Source organism: Wyeomyia smithii, chromosome 3, assembly GCF_029784165.1.
Source record: "Wyeomyia smithii strain HCP4-BCI-WySm-NY-G18 chromosome 3, ASM2978416v1, whole genome shotgun sequence".
Classification (NCBI taxonomy): domain Eukaryota; kingdom Metazoa; phylum Arthropoda; class Insecta; order Diptera; family Culicidae; genus Wyeomyia; species Wyeomyia smithii.
In genome coordinates, this window is record NC_073696.1 from 181,391,578 (window position 1) to 181,407,795 (window position 16,218).

The 16,218-nt window shown below is 34.7% G+C and overlaps 1 protein-coding gene across 3 annotated transcripts in view; it reads left to right on the forward strand.

Annotated features, from left to right (window-relative positions):
- Positions 1–16,218, forward strand: part of LOC129731523 (GRAM domain-containing protein 2B-like) — a 55,540-nt gene that overhangs the window by 17,833 nt on the left and 21,489 nt on the right. The window lies entirely within an intron of this gene.

A 16,218-nucleotide genomic window follows, 5' to 3' on the forward strand; every position in this document is an offset into this window, starting at 1 on the left:
ACAATTTATAGACGTGAGACACCCGAAAAATAGTGATAGATGAATTTTGGAGGAAATAAACCAAGGAATCCATAAAAAATATTATTTTTGACCTGAAGTGTTGCCAGATAGATTATTTTTGTATTTTAAAACTAAATTTACATTTTTCGGCAAATGCAGCCATTTTTATTTTAATTTTGATAATTTCATCGTATTTCTTGGAAAATTTTACATAGGAAACAACCATCATTCCGAGCCAATTTCGAGATATTTTGCTATGCTATACTTTTACGAAAATAGTTCTGAATTTCGTAATTAATATTTCGTAAAAATGTTATATCTCAAGATTGGCTCATATTATCACGGGGTGGTAAGTGCTTCTTACGTAAAATTTTCCGAGAAATACGATGAAACCATCAAATTTAAAATAAAATTAGCTGCATTGGCCGAAAAATGCAAATTTAGTTTGAAAAAAAAAAACAAAAATAATCTATCTGGCAACACTTCCGGTCAAAAACATTATTTTTTTCTGGATTCCTTGGTTTGTTTTGTGTTTTACGTCTATAAATTATAAAATAAAATAATTACGAAGTTTACAACTTTTTTCGTAAAAATGTTATATCTCGAGATTGGCTCATATTACCTCGGGATGATAGTTGTTTCTTATGTGAAATTTTCCAAGGAACACGATGAAATTGTCAAATTTAAAATCAAAAGGGGCTGCATTTGCCGAAAAATGCAAATTTAGTTTTTAGATACAAAAATAATTTATCTGGCAACACTTTCGGTCAAAACATGTATTTTTCTGGATTCCTTGGTTTATTTTCTTCAAAAATCATCTATCAGTATTTTTCGGACATCTTACTTCTATGAATTGTAAGAAAAAGAAAAAAGAGATTTTGAACAAAAAATGCGTGACTTTGCAATAAACAGGGGGGTCCCACAGAGCGGTGGGTATTCCAATCGGCACCAAGTTTGGGATTTTTCTAGGGTGGTCGGTATTACCGACTTTTTGAAAACCCGGTATTTCGGTATTCATAAAAATAAAAACCGGTAAAACCGGTAAAAAACCGGTATTTTTTTCGGATTAATACAAACCAGGGATGACTCGTGGACTTTGAACCTACTTTTCCCACTACAAAATTCTTAAAATCATAGTTTGGGGAAGTAATGATGATTGTCCGCGAAAAAACGCAAGTCATTCTCTCTGTACTATTTAAAAATAAAACTGAAAAAGAATTCAAGATATAGGGCGTCAACGTCTCCGGTAGTGGTTTTCTTCGGCCGGGTTTCTGCCGTAGTCTTATGCAAAAACCTGCCGAAGTAAACCACTGCCGAAGACGTTACCTACTCAAATTTGGATTTGAAATTTATTTTTTGCTTAGCGTCTCAGGTTGCATCTATGTATGGACGTGTCGCTGCATAATATTGTTTTTGCATTTATGAGTACCTATGCTTTATTACGGTTCAGTTTTTTTTGTGAGATTTGGACCTCTGCGACCTTTGTTTTGATCTCTTGTGGTATATGTTCCACATAAACACTGGATAAATATAACAGTGTTTGAAAAACTTTAATGAATGAATCTAGTGATATGATTACGAAGAACATAATTTCGAATCTCATGTTAACATAATAAAAACATGCAGATTTTATTTAAATTTTCTTTTACATCGCAAAACTTAGTTTCAAATTAGTGAATAACTTTAAAATCTAAGAGAAACAAAGAGAAACTGTTGAGAAGAGTATTTGAATGAAGAATAAAAAAGAAATAAAAAAAATTACGATCAGACCAGAATTTACTTTTTACGAATCCGAAGGAATCGAAGGTTGATACTTATTTATTCTGTTCGATGCTCTTTAAAAAGTTCGTCCAAATTATTTATTATCATAATTATTTTATTAATTCTAGCTCCTGATGGAGAAACGAAAAATGCGGCATATGAACAAGTTTGTAACTGAAATAGAAATAAATATTTGAAATGAGAGGTTGGTCAAAAATATATAAAAATATAGAAAATTATAGAAAAAGCAGAAATTTTAACACGAGCAAACCTGGGAACATTCAGCTAGTTACTAATAAAAGCCCGCTGCGGTATGGGTGACGAAGCTTCAAAGAAACAGTAATTTTTAGGATGAAATATTGCTCATTTCAAGATGGCTTGACAAAGTATATTTTTTTACATCTTTTATTTGTGGTTTCGAAATCTAATTTGTGGTAATTTGTGGTTGAGTAATTTCTGAGAAATTTTCAGAAAACTGAGTCAAGCCATCTCTGAAAATGATTTCGCTTCAAATGAATCGGACAACGATGATATATACATCAATCGAAAGCTCTTAATTTGTGGTTCACGAAAATGTAGTTTTTGTAGGCATACTTCATAATAAAATAATTAAACAACTATTATTTAAATTTTTGAACATTTCTTACCTCTTGTTGTCAACACCGACCGTACGCGGAGCTGGTAGACCATCAAGATGATTTTTTCTCAGAAAGCTTTCGTGTAGCGATGAGTATGGTGAAACTAGAGATACTCAGAGGGAGAGATATGCGGTGAGCCAAACGAACCGTCAAAATTGGAGCCAAACGAACAAGAAAGGTAACACCACATTGAGAGGTATTGCAATCAGGTACAAAAAAGAACGTGTTTATTTCTATACGATTTTTTGTCCTATTGCCAATGAATGAATTAAGAATGCTGTGAGTGATTTTTATCCGGAGTTCAACAAACCTTGTGTATAGGTAACAAAATAAGTGAAGGTGTATAAAATTAAACATAAACATGAAATATATCACCTTAACAGTTTTTGCGAAGCACTTCACTATTCTTAAGGACCTTCACCGTCACCACCGATTATACAAGTCGAATGTTAGTCAACATTGCGCTTTGAGAAGAGATCTGGCACCTCTGACATATATAACCCAGTTGCCGAATTGGCGATTTTTTTTCACCGCGAATCTCTTCCTCTGAGTATTTCTAGGTGAAACAGTTTGTAAACAGCAGGGATACTATATGTGCAGATTTGCTGCGAAATGCAAATGTTGATCAATTAGCAGATATTTGTAGTTGACAAGCCTCCGTGTGTTTACGTAAATTTTCTCAAAATAAGTGAAGTTTTACGTAGACATGCGAGCGTAATTTTCTCGATCTTCGGTCGAATCATTTCCGGAAATGTAGTTTTGCCGTTTACCGATTGTTTAAAAAAAAACCTAAATTAATACACCTAGGGGTGTGATCTGGTCTTTCTCATACAAAATCTATTATATGTTAAAATCTATTAGCACATACATTTTAACTCTTGGAATAAATTACAGCCTGATAATAATAAAGAACAGTTTTTTGTTTCGATAAATAAAATAATATTTTGGTAACCAACTACGCAACTGTATTTGACTGTTGGGTATTTCAGAAACCGGAATGACGCCTGAAGGTTGGGAATGGGCCTTAGAACTGTGGGGAACGGTTAAAACGCATGGTAAATGCCCAAAGCTGTGAGTCCTGACTAGAATTAAAATTCGATATTTTCTCGTCTCAGGAATATGCTACTACAACTACCCCCTGATATATAAAACGAAAAAGCTTTCAACGGCAGCGACAACTGTATGTCGTATACAGTAAGGTCGCTTTTTACGCATTTTTTTACGCGGGTTGCTTTCCTCCATTACTCAAAAACAGTACAAGATATCGACCTCATTTCAATCACGTTTTCCGTTTTAGGCCACGAGTGATCATATATCAGTTTGTAAAAAAAATCACAATTTTTGGTGTAAATACTCAAAATTTAAAATATTGAATTTTGGTCTCTAGATTGGCCACTATCATATTCAAACGAGGTTTTAACGTTTTAGGACGGTTTTCTTTGTTATATTTGCAACTCAAAAAAGTCGTTTTTTACGCGGGCCCATACAAATATGGAACGCATCCCCCGCGTAAAAACGACCTTAGTGTATATGAACGACTGTCGATATGTTCTAGATGACCCACTAGCACTAACATCGGCAGGTGCCAGTACTATGCTCATCCAACGCCGCGTACGGTCGGTGTTGACAACAAGAGGAGACCATGTTAAAGATCTTGGAGTTATTCTCGACGCTAAAATCACATTTGAGCAACATGTCTCCTTCATCGTTGCGAAAGCTTCCAGGCAGTTGGGACTGATTATTCGAATGACACGCGACTTCAGGAACATTCACTGCTTGGTTTCTCTTTACATTTCACTGGTTCGGTCCTGTCTGGAATACTGCTGTCCAGTTTGGGTCCCTCATTACAACAACGCAATTCATCGCATCGAAAGCATCCAGCATCGGTTTATTCGCTATGCCCTCCGTTTGCTCCCTTGGAGACAGCCTATGCGGAATACTCGGTACGAAGACCGTTGTCAGTTCCTTCATATTGACACACTTCAACTGCGCCGAGAAACAGCACGCGCCATGGTGGTTTCCGACGCCCTCACCGCTAGGATTGATTGCCCTACAATTCTCCGTCAGATCAATTTAAACGCACCCTCAAGAGAATTACGCAGAGTTTCATTGCTTCACATTCCATTCCGCCGCACCAACTACAGCGCAAACAGTGCCATTATTGGCCATCAAAAAGCGTTCAATCGTGTTTCACAAGTGTTCGATTTTCATCTGTCTGCTCGCGTCATCAGGTCTAAATTTGTTTCAATGTTTCGTAGTTTATTGTATTGATGTATTAGTTTATTAATGCTTTAGTAACCACTAGGGCTATTTCTGCCTGTTGGTAATTTGTAAATAAATAAATAAATAAAAGGTAAACAATGTTCAAAAGTTTAAATGATAGTTTTTTAATTATTTTAATATGAACTATGCCTACAAAAACTTCATTTTCGTGAACCACAAATTAAGAGCTTTCGATTGATGTATATATCATCGTTGTCCGATTCATATGAAGCGAAATCATTTTCAGAGATGGCTTGACTCAGTTTTTTGAAAATTTCTCAGAAATTACTCAACCACAAATTACCACAAATTGGATTTCGAAACCACAAATTAACCACTAAATATTGGTGCTAGAAGAATTAAAAAAAAAACTTTGTCAAGCCGTCTTGAAATGAGCTGAAATATTGGCTGATTATTTCATCCTGTAAACACTTTGTATCAACAAAAAATAAATTCTTAATCCAAATTTATATATATTTATTATTTCTCTAGTTTTACTTTTAAATAGCACAAAACGAATAATGACTTGCGTTTTTTCGCTGACATGATTGTGATTACTGACTAGTTTGATTTTCATAATTTGTAGTTAAACTGGTAGGTTCAAAACCCACGAGTTGCCTCTGTGAGTATGAGTGTGTGAAGAGATTAGCTGTTCCACTTAAAAAATAAATGTTTTGTTTTATTGATATGAAGCTTTTGACATATTATCGATACACATAAACACATCGTCTGAATCCATGCAGAACAAGCAAAAAGATAACAAAAATTGATAAATAGGTGAGGGTAAATCAATATTCAATGTTGCTTCTGTCTAAATGTATTTATTATATACATCGTCATGTGATTTTTAACGCCTACCTAAGTGGGTAGCATTCATTAGCCTTACAATGATTTATGAATATTGTGACAAGTTTTTTTTTTATTAGAAGAAAAATACCGAAAATACCGGTTTTTTCGCTTCTCCAATACCGGTATTTCGGTATTAAAAAAAATATCGGTTTTACCGGTTTTTGTTTTACCGGTAAACCACCCTAGATTTTTCCAAAGAGACAGTAGATGAATAATCCCCCCAACTTTGAGCAAAATCTGTGATGGTCGTGTCCAAGTGGTATGTACACTTCGTATGGAATGACCCTTATACAAACCATTTCTTACAAACTAATTCTACTTTATATTAGTTGAATATACATATGTTAACTTATAAGAAGAGTTTAAATCTAATCAAAGTGATCATGTATCGTTGTGTGTCAAAATTATACCCAACAAGCTACGCAAGATTGCTAAGAATCAGAATTTTCCTATTCCTACTGAATTTGTCTGAACTTAGAGATATCAAACATTTAAATTGATCTTACTATTGGTATCTTAAGACTTTTTGGTTGAACAGACCACCATCTTGTTTACTGGTAGCACCTCGATGAGTTTTGCTGTCCTGCTTCATGTTCGTGATTGTTAGTTAAGCTGACTGTTATCTCATTTGTCAATAATTTTCGTCATCATTAGACATCTCAAGACGCTCAAAAAGGTTAGACTTCTTCTGAGCAATTTTAGAGCATTTCTTGTTGAAATGGACAGGATTTTGGCATGCCTTGTACTGCTGGTTTTAGCGGGAAATAAAAGTTAACTCATTGTAAATCCTTATGTAAGGCGAGATCGGCTTGTGGGATAACCATTCCGATCGTTCTCGCATCATTCCGTTTCCCCTTCAGGATGCCAAATTCCGCAGCATTTCATCGAACGTTCACGTTAACTCTTTCATCTTTCATAACGAGTCTAGCGGTAAAGTCTTGATCACGTGTTTCTTGTCGTGGACAGTGACATGAACTTGTGCAAGATTCGGAGCTTCAACTACATGAATGTTACACTTCGGCTGTAAGGATGTCACATGATTGTGGATAATCTGAAACTTAGTTTCTAGAGAAATTCATAATTTCGATATCTCTTTTGTTGGGGCACAGGAGAGAAGTCGCTAATGATCTTTTTTTTTGCTAAATTTATTGTAAGTTATTAATATTATCATGGTCACTCAACTCAACAGTATTGTTTGGAAAAGAACAAAGTCAATTGAGTTTTCTTGATAGATCTTGGAGCTTAAACACATAACATAAGATCGCACTGAACGCTGAAATAGTGAGCATAATTAAATATTGAACTACTTCGTCAGCAGTATTCTTCGACATGTCTTTTACAGCCTTTCAATGCAAAACTTGCCGAAGAAAACCGTTGCTGAAATAATCCGATACCTTACGTAAACGATGCGATCATTTGATACGAGTTTCTTGTTTTCAGAAGAACGTGAGTTGTTATTTTAAAATATATTTTAAGAAATCGAATAGATGCTACTTTTATGTCGAATAAAACAAAGTCCACACGTGTTGTTATATGTGCTGACCTCTAGGCAACTTTGCTTGGTTTTAATTACTATGAACAACGGGAACCTCAAAATAATCTAGAATTTTTCTCAATCATGTCATGTTTTTTTGTTTGTTTTCACACACATACTTAGCTCCGTTTGGCTTAGGTAGACTGCCCCTAGGTGCACTACATGCTTGGTCGAACCAATAAAATTGCAAAATGAATTAGATGAATACTTGGGACTAGCATTACATTCCCATTGTGAAATTTTCACTGGTTCATAATACTTTTGCCAGTAACCAAGAACGACGCCGGCCACGATCAGCAGGCGGTACTACTCGGGAAGGAAAAATGTTCTGCGGTTTCATAGTAGAACCCGCAGAGACGACAAATTTCGTCATTCGACTAACCAATTTGTTTTAGTTGATGCTTACTTGAAAGTGTCCTGTAAACAATCAAGTAACTGTTCTTAGTCCCTTTTTATTTAAACTAAGCAATTGCTGGCTTTTCTTCGCGCTTGGTTATATAAAGCGTTTCGACTGGCGTATCCCTATTGTGCATATCCAGTTCTCCTGTATTGTCCATGGGAAAATGATAGATTTTACAAAAAAATATTATAAAGTGACGAAACAAAAGTAATTCAACTCAGACAGAACAGATAGCCGACATCATGTTAGACTTCCCAGAAATAGCGAGGAATAGTTTCAGTAATACCAGTCTTTTTTGCAAATTCTTTACCATGCGAAAGAAGTTTTTCTGGTAGTACAAGCACGGTATTTACAATCAATCAGACGGTTCCGGCTTGTTTTAGTCGTCGACTCAATTCGAGTTTCGTTTTGATGGCTATAGATGTGAGGAATGTAGCAGCTCAATCATTAATATTTTTATCTAGAAAAAGCTATGTTCAATTGTTTTAAAACAATATCGAGTACCGTAAACTGAGGTGACTTTGATCAGCGGGGTGACTTTGATCACTCTACCCCTTTTTTGAATTTGTGAGAAAAATCGTTCGAAGAGCTTGATATTTGTCGTAACCTTCACTGATTATGTTTAGATATGTGATTATGTTTATATATGTCTATATCCATACTATCCATGCATTTCCTGCTATTAAAAGAGGGCTGCTAATGCTAAAATATTAATTTGAAAATAAAGTGGAGCGACTTTCATTGCATACAAACAATCGGTTGAAGCAGGTACAAAACAACAAGCTGCGATACGTTATGTTTGTTTATTTTGTGCCCAGATTAGTTCTTAAGAAGAAAATATCATTACTAAGATTTTTATTATTGTTTTTATAGTTTTTTTCCTCAAAGGAAATGTTGAGTCCCAATAATCTCAATAGTGTATTACATGTTTTCTTCTTATCGACAACTCAAGACTTTGGGTAATATGCAACTTTGGACTATTGGGTAAACCATATTCCACGTGGGCTAGTTTGTGGTGATTTTAGATCCCCTTTCCTTCTCGTGGACAGTCGTTAATGTATATTCTAAAATTTTGCATGAGTCTTGGACATTCGCCAATAAAAACTGTTGACATGGAATGTGAATAGCCCCTGAATTGTTTTTCATATTTATAAACACATTTAAGTCGTTTTTAATTGCAGTTTTCAGATATGCTCTAAAATTTTTACATCAATCATCATTCCGGAGTGATATTGATCACTTCATTGTTTTGATGAATTTGGAGTGAAATTTGACCAGTCTAAAACGACAAAATCATACAAAATTTTTGGAAAATATATGAACGATTGACCACTGAGAGAAAAGGGGGTTTAAAACCACCAATAACTAAAATACATAAATAGTCTTAACTTGAATATTACGAGATGTTTGAGTTAGCATTGAGAAGCAAGAAATGCATGAATAGTAGGAATGTAGACATATCTAAACACAATTATTGAAGATTACGACAAATCCCAAGCTCTACGAGTGTTTTTTACCACAAATTCAAAAAAGTGGTAGGGTATTCAAAGTTCCCCGCTGATCAAGGCACTCCGGTTTACGGTCCATATATTTTTTGTTTAAACTGTTAAAATTTAGTGGTCAGCATCGTTTCTGAACGAGCAATGAATGTGTAACGGTTGAACGGAAACTACGAATTAATTTTGCCAAAATTCTAACAATGATTTCCCATACGCAATGTGACTGGATTTAGGTGCCTGCAGTCCTAAATATAAACGTTATTTTTTGATCTTCTATTCCATCTTTTTTTGATCATTTCAATTTTCTAAAATTGTTGATGAACTATGTGTAAACGGTGATAAACGGTTGAAAAGCTAACTATGAGATTGTTATTTCAGCCATTTAGTTTTAAGAAACATCGTTGTGTATTGAACACTGGAATTTTACTCTTGAAAATATTATGGTGAATATTTGATAATTTTTAAACTAGTGGCTTAACCCTCTAGTGCCCAAATTAATTTCTAGACGGGCTTCGGTCAAATCATTATGAATCATTATAAACACTTTTTAAATATTTATTGAAGCTTTTTAGAGGTTTGATTGAAGCCCGCCAAAAAGCGATATTGGGCACTAGAGGGTTAAGGATGACACTTGATAAGCATTTGATTTTTTTTCGTTGAATCTGCGGATATTGAAGTCGAGCTTATCCAGTTGAGAAATCGTATTCACACCCCCTTTCCCCCCCAAACTTCAAAATCGTAATTTGAAATGTCATGTTTTTTATTGCGGATAGAAAAATTATAAATTTAATATGGTTCTGTGTGATTAAGTTGAGCTAGTAAAACCTAAAATCATGGCAAATAACGAAATTCTCTCCTAAATTGCAGGCGCTATTGTATTTCTCCTGGCAACAAGTGCCATAATATTGCAAACTTCTGTATGATTCATCAGGCACAAAACTCACATTTTTTATCTCTGTGTAGTACCAGCTTTGGGGGAAGTTATACTTGAATTGCTTATATCGGTTTTTTTTTTTTTTTTTTAAGGAGGGATTTGTTAGTAGCTTAAGTATTTATGATAAATATTAGTAAATAATGAGTATGTGTGTCCAATCACAAATGGTGACTTCTCAACACTGTTAGAAATTTGTAATTTTAATTGTTAGGATTTGTTTGCTTTCGCAATTAGGACTTATCATTCGTAGGGATTTAAACCTACTTGTCAGAAAAGGGGAAGTAAACTTACAACTAACTTAATTGCTAACTTATTGGCTATAAAGAGAGCTTATCGTAGCAATTGAGGATTGCAACGATTTTTGTCGAAAATTGTTAATAATTTTATTTGACATAGCTTCTAATGGTTCAACACCAGTAAGTCTATGTAATTCGAGTGTACCAAACCAAGGAGGACGCTTCAAAATCATTTTCAGAATTTTATTCTGAATCCTTTGGAGCGTTTTCTTCCTTGTTGAACAGCAACTTGACCAGATCGGTACAGCATAAAGCATTGCTGGTCTAAAAATTTGTTTGTAAATCAAAAGTTTGTTCTTTAAACAAAGTTTAGAATTTCTGTTAATGAGAGGATATAAACATCTCGTATATTTGATGCACTTGGCTTGTATACTCTCAATGTGCTCTTTGAAAATAAGTTTTTTATCATAAATTAGTCCCAAGTACTTAACCTTGTCGGACCAACTTAAAATAACCCCATTCATCGTGACAACGTTATAATTGTTTGGCTTGAGGAAAGAAGCCCTAGGCTTATGCGGAAAAATTATCATTTGAGTTTTAGAAGCATTGGGAGAGATTTTCCACTTTTGCAAGTAGGAAGAAAAAATATTTAAACTTTTCTGCAATCGACTGCATATGACACGAAGACTTTTTCCTTTTACGGAAATGCTTGTGTCATCGCAGAACAATGACTTTGTGCATCCTGGAGGCAAATCAGGAAGATCTGAAGTGAATATGTTGTACAGGACTGGACCCAAGACTGAACCTTGAGGTACACCTGCTCTGACAGGAAATCTATCAGATTTTGAATACTGATAGACAACCTGCAGAGTTCGATCAGTAAGATAATTTTTTAAAATTTTGATTAGGAAAATTGGAAAATTAAAAGTTTGCAATTTCGCAATCAAACCTTTATGCCAAACACTGTCGAATGCTTTTTCTATGTCTAAAAGAGCAGCTCCAGTGGAATAACCTTCAGATTTGTTAGCTCGTATCATATTAGTAACTCTGAGCAATTGATGAGTTGTGGAATGCCCATGGCGAAATCCAAACTGTTCATTTGCAAAAATTGAATTTTCGTTGATGTGTGACATCATTCTGTTAAGAATAATTCTCTCAAACAGTTTACTTATTGAAGAAAGCAAACTGATTGGTCGATAACTTGAAACTTCAGCTGGGTTCTTATCCGGTTTTAAAATGGGAGTAATTTTTGCATTTTTCCATAATTTGGGAAAATATGCAATTTTGAAGCAGCAATTGAAAATTTTCACTAAAAATTCCATTGTGCTCTCAGGGAGATGTTTGATTAGTATATTAAAGATTCCATCGTCACCAGGTGCTTTCATATTTTTGAAATTTTTAATAATTGATTTAATCTCATTCAAGTTAGTTTCAATTATTTCTGCAGGTAAAAAATTCTGGGAAGAAATTAAATCAAATTGACGTGTGACTTCATTTTCAATTGGACTCACAAAATTCAAATTTGAGTTATGAACACTCTCAAACTGCTGAGCAAGTCTTTGAGCCTTTTGTTCATTGGATACAAGAAAACGTTCACCATCTTTTAAAACTGGAATTGGCTTTGAAGGTTTCTTAAGAATCTTCGACAGCTTCCAAAATGGTTTTGAATATGGTTTCAATTTTTCAACTTTAGTCTCAAAATTTTGATTTCTCAGAAGAGTAAATCTATGTTTAATCTCTTTCTGTAAATCTTTGTAAATAGTTTTAAAAACAGGGTCACGAGAACGTTGATATTGACGTCTGCGGACATTTTTCAAACGAATTAGAAGTTGAAGATTTTCGTCAATTATTGATGAAACAAATTTCACTTGAGCCTTTGGAACAGAATTATTCCTGGCATCAACAATTGCACATTTTAATGCTTCCAAAGCGGAATCAATATTCACTTCGTTTTGCAAATCAAGCTCATTATTGAAATTTCTCTCAATATGAGTTTTGTATCTTTCCCAATTAGCCTTGTTATAATTAAAAACAGAGCTCATAGGGTTTAAAACTGATTCATGTGATAAAGAAAAAGTTATTGGAAGATGGTCAGAATCAAAGTCAGCATGTGTGATTAAATCACTACATACATGACTTTGATCTGTTAGCACCAAATCAATTGTTGAAGGGTTTCTTACAGAAGAAAAGCATGTAGGACTATTCGGAGACAAAATAGAATAGTATCCTGAAGAACAATCATTGAATAAAATTTTGCCATTGGAATTACTTTGAGAATTATTCCATGAACGATGTTTAGCGTTAAAATCGCCGATTATGAAAAATTTCGAACGATTTCTGGTGAGTTTTTGTAAATCACCTTTAAAATAATTTTTGTGCTCGCGTGTGCATTGAAATGGTAAATATGCTGCGGCAATAAATAAAATCCCAAGTACAGTTTGAACTTCAATTCCCAAAGTTTCAATAACTTTCGTCTCAAGATGGGGAAGAGCACGATGTTTGATTCGGCGATGAATAACAATTGCAACTCCACCGCCGGAACCCTGAATCCTATCATATCTATGAACCACGTAATTGGGATCATATTTTAATTTTATGTTAGGTTTCAAAAATGTTTCAGTAATAATTGCAATATGCACATTATTTACTGTTAAAAAATTAAATAGCTCATTCTCATTGGCCTTCAATGAGCGAGCATTCCAATTTAATATTTTAATTGTTTTATTTAAAATCATTGCTAAATTTTAAATTAGAAACAATTTTAATAGTAGAATTTGTGCCTATTTGAATGGCTTCAAACATTGATTTTGCCTGCAACATGGCGTTCATAAGATCGAACATTGCCTGTTGCAAAAAAGAAAGTTCACCTGCCGTAATAGGCCCCAGGCAGTTGACATTAGAAAAAATATTTTCGGCAGCAATATTAGCTGGAGTAATAGGTGTACAATTATTTTCTAGCGTGTTTTGCTTACCCATATTAACGGTCATTTTCGAACTACCAACACTAGGCGGTATAATGTTCGAACTACCTGTAACCTGTGCATAAGTTAAACGGGTATGCAAAGGAGTAGGTAGACTATGCGTCACTGGTACGCTTGGAGAATTTTGTTTTGAAGTTGGTTTTAATTGAGAAATTGAATTTTGTTTACCTTGCCTTGCCTTAACAATTGCTAAACGGACTGGGCATTGATAAAAATTTGACATATGGTTGCCGTTACAATTCGCACAGCGAAAATTTTTACTCTCTTTCACAGGACATGTGTCCTTTTTGTGAGAAGAGTCTCCACAATTAAGACATTTTTGGTCCATGTTACAGAATTTGGAACCATGGCCATAACGTTGGCAAGTACGGCATTGGGTGATATGCTTTTCACCTCCGCCATACTTCCTATAAATTTCCCACTTTACACGCACATTATACAAAGCATGTGCTTTTTCAAAAAATTTTAAGTTGTTAACCTCATTGCGGTTAAAATGAATTAAATAATTAACAAGGGAAATTCCAGTTCTCTGACTGTTTTCGCCTCGTGATTTTTGTTTCATTAAAATTACTTGGGTAGGGGCTATGCCAAGTAAATCTGTTAAAGTAAGTTTGATCTCATCAACGTTTTGATCGTTGGTGAGACCTTTCAAGACAACCTTGAACGGCTTGGCGTTCTTGGTGTCATATGTAAAAAATTTGTACATCTTGTCAGTTAAATACTGAACAAGACGATCACGACCCTTTACTGAGTCGGCTAATAAGCGACATTCACCTCTACGGCCAATTTGATAGGTAACTTTAACGTCAGAAACAAACGTTGAAAGTTCCTTTTTGAATATATTAAATTCAGAAGAAATAGTTACCACAATAGGTGGAACTTTCTCCTTTTTTAAAGATTTTATATTTTGTATAGTTTCATTATTGGTAACTTCCATTTCACCAGCTTCATGCTCAAGCAAAATATCAAAAGGATTGTCACTACAGACACTCGAAGTGTCAGAAAGAGATGCCTCTCTTTTCCTCCCCGCAGCGATGCGAGGTTTCTTTTTCCGTCCAGCCATTTCAGGTGATACGAAAAAAGTTAAAACAAATGTTAAATTCAAAAGTAGGTAGTCTTGAGAAAGACTGATGGGAAATAACTTTCAGGTAGTCTTTAAAAGACACACTGACAAAACACAAACTTTGAAGCTATAGGCAGTCAAAGACCAGTCCACAAGCAACCGAAAAAACGTCTGATCTGTAGGATAGTTCAAGACGCACTGATTGCTTATATCGGTGATTTTCTATTATCTTTGTGATGCAATAGTAGACAGGTGTTATTTCGAAGAGTTTTTTAGGTCGATCCCAAATATATTAATCATCTAGATAGCATTCGAACAGCATGGTATACATAATAGGGTGGGGAATCGTTATACGAAAAAAAACGAAACTTGATAGCAGAAAGCCAGAGCCAAGTTTATTTTGTTCTATTTGGAGCCCCAAACAATCCTAAATTTATCGGAAGCCGATTGGTTTGGTCTCCGCTTGGCGCATTGCATTTCAAATTTATATGGAAAAACCAACTTTTATGCATTTTCCATTCTAAAGAGCTCAAAGTGACTCAAACCATAGGTGTTATGACTTCAAATGGTAGTTTTTTTGATGCCTAAAAACTTCGCCGAAGACGTCAAAGAGCTAGGGTGTCCCAAAAAAATACTGGAGCTGTTCAAATTTGAGTATGTCGAAACTAATGTTGCAAATCATTTTTTCTGCCAACACTGCCAGTGTACCGGCGTTAGTCAGATTTCCATCAGAAGTAAACTCTGAAACACGTTGTAGATTCTACCTACGACTAGAATATTGACCTGACTTTGTTTGTTTAATCCAGCTGACTGTGTAAACTCGTTACGACAGGTCATTTATGATGGGAATCCTGCTCAACTTTGAACAGCTATAGCTCTTCTTAGGAACATCCTAGCTCTTCATTGTCTTCTGCAAAGTTGTAAGGCATCTAAAATACTATACTTTTACATAATGTAGTGCATTATTAGATCACAATTGAGCTCCCTCGGAAGGTAAATGCAAAAAAGTAGGTTTTCCCATATAAATTTTCATACAAATTTGAAATGCAATGCGCCAAGCGGAGACAAAACCAATCGACTTTCGGTAAGTTTAGGCTTGTTTGGGGCCCCAAAAGGAACCAAAAAAACTTGGTTCTGGAAAATCAATCACTTTTTCCCCCCCTAATTCATAACTTGTGAAAAAATGAAATAGCATTATGTACCTGAATTGGGTTGTTTAACTATAGAGCAATTTCACAAGAAAACGGGTATCCTATTCAATCGACAATTCAATTTTTGATTTAGATAAAACTTTGCATAGATATTTCTATGGGAAAAAGAGGCCGTTTTGTGCTATTGGTTTTATTTTTTTTTCAAATACGACTCATTTTTGAGAAGCTATTAAAAATGCTATTTTGGGGAGGTATTGATAATTACAAATATTTTCATAGCTAAAGCGGTTTGTTCGATCGCTGTGATGTCTTCGGCAAAGTTATAGATAATATTTTGTCTTATAAAAAAATTTACACTCTGAATAAAATTGTTTTTTAAAAAGTTAATAATAATAAGTTAATAAGTTAATAAAAAACTGCAAAAGATTACTTAAACATTGGGAACTGTGTGTTCATGGGGAAATCAGGAACATAAAAGTTATCATATTTTGAATTTTTTTTCTAAATATTTTTCTAGAAGGGCAATAACAAACAACATCGCACGGGGGGGCTAATAGCGGTTTCGATCAACTAGATGAGAGAATCCGTTATTGATATTGTTTTTGGCATATTTTGCATGTTGTAGGATAAGTACAACGATACATCGTGCCCCAGTGCTCCCAGTGCTGAGTCAAGAAAATTTCCAGCTCGAAAAGATCCTCGACCTGATCGGGAATCGAACCCGATATCCGATATGTGCGTGTTAAAAAAAATGGTGCTTATAACGGAAGTCGACGAAGAGACGAGACGTTGAAAAGCGATACACTGAATAAACATCCCTTGCTCAGAAGAATATTAGATTCATAACCCTCTTTTCAAACATTTAGACTACTAATGCCGCCAAAAATGACATCAGCCTTGTTTTCACTTG